This window comes from Neopelma chrysocephalum, unplaced genomic scaffold, assembly GCF_003984885.1.
Source record: "Neopelma chrysocephalum unplaced genomic scaffold, ASM398488v2 Primary Assembly neopelma1_250, whole genome shotgun sequence".
NCBI lineage: Eukaryota > Metazoa > Chordata > Aves > Passeriformes > Pipridae > Neopelma > Neopelma chrysocephalum.
The window spans coordinates 10,011-11,654 of record NW_020897912.1 but is presented as its reverse complement, the minus strand read 5'-3'; the positions used below and the strand labels follow the sequence as shown (position 1 = coordinate 11,654).

The 1,644-nt window shown below is 64.8% G+C and overlaps 1 protein-coding gene across 1 annotated transcript in view; it reads right to left on the bottom strand.

The window, feature by feature from the left end:
- LOC113977516 (probable tRNA N6-adenosine threonylcarbamoyltransferase) overlaps positions 1-1,644 on the bottom strand; it is a gene marked incomplete at its 5' end in the record, with an annotated part of 19,816 nt that overhangs the window by 8,365 nt on the left and 9,807 nt on the right. The window lies entirely within an intron of this gene.

Here is a 1,644-nt window from a genome sequence, read left to right as displayed (position 1 = left end):
GGGGGGGAGGGGGGGCAGGGAAGGGGCACCAGAGACCCCCAAAGGGACCCCAAAGACCCCCCAAAAGGCTCCTAAAGATCCCTCAAAATGGCCCCAAAGACCCCCAAAGGGACACCAGGCATCACCCCCTAAATGGCCCCAAGGACCCCCCAAAAGGTGCTTAAAGATCCCCCAAAAACGGCCCCCACAGACCCCCAAAGGGACACCAGGGATCCCCCCCTAAATGGCCCCAAAGAGCCCCCAAAAAGGATCTTAAAGATCCCCCAAAAATGGCCCCAAAGACCCCCCCAAAACGGCCTCAAAGACCCCCCAAAAAGCTCTTAAAGATCCCCCAAAAATGGCCCCCAAATGGACACCAGAGATCACCCCCTGAACGGCCCCAAAGAGCCAAAAGGCTCTTAAAGATACCACAAAAACGGCCGCCAGAGACCCCCAAAATGGCCCCAAGAGACCCCTCAAAAAGCCCACTGAGACCCCCCCAAACTGCCCCCACAGACCCCCCAAAAACCCTCCCTGGGGCACCCCATGAGCTGGACAAGATGGCGGCCCCCATGACCACACCCATCCAATATGGCCACCTCCACATCCAATATGGCGGCCCCCATAACCACGCCCCCAATATGGCGCCCCCCACGTCCAAGATGGCGGCCCCCATGACCACGCCCCCAATATGGCGCGGGGGGGGGTGGGCGTGGCTCCAACAAAAAGGTCCTTTATTGCCCCGCCCCGTGGGGGGCGTGGTCAGGGCGCGGTGGGCGGGGCCGGGTCGGGATTGGACAGCGCCAGGCGGGGCGGGGCCAGGGCGGAGCCCGGGGGGCGGCGCCCGTTGACGACCAATGAGAGCGGGGAGGAGACGCGGATGCCCAGGAAGGAGAACGTCTGCGGGACCAGTACGGACCAGTATGAACCAGTACGGACCAGTGCGAACCAGTACGGACCAGTTTGGGCCAACAGGGCTGCTCCCAGTGCCCCCAGTCACTCCCAGTGCCCCCAGTCCCTCCCAGTGCCCTCCAGTCCCTCCCAGTGCCCTCCAGTCCCTCCCAGTTCCCTCCCACTCCCTCCCAGTGCCCCAGAGCTCCCCTATAACCCTTCCCAGTGCCCTCCCAGTATAACCCAATCCATCCTAATCCCCTCCCAGTCCCTCCCAGTGCCCCCCAAACCCCTCCCAGTCTCCACCCAGTCCCTCCCAGTGCCCCCCAATCCCATGTCCAGTCCCTCCCAGTGCCCCCCAGTGCCCTCCCAGTGCCCCAGAGCTCCCCTATAACCCCTCCCGGTGCCCTCCCAGTCCATCCCAGTATAACCCAATCCATCCTAATCCCCTCCCAGTCCCTCCCAGTGCCCCCCAATCCCATCCCAGTGCCCCCCAGTGCCCCCCAGTCCCTCCCAGTGCCCTCCCAGTGCCCCCCAGTCCCTCCCAGTCTGACCTGTCCCTGGTGCTGGTGCTGGTGCAGGGTGACGATGGGGTCTGGCACCGCGAGGGCGTCCCCGGCCTGGACGCCCCATTGGGGCCCCGCGTTGTACACGGTGACCGCGGCCACGGCCCCGCCCCCGTCCTGCAGCCCCACCGCGCTGGGGGGGGGGTGGAAAAAGGATTTTGGGGGCATTTCAGGCGGTTTTGGGGCTCCTCGGGATTTTTTGGGGGGG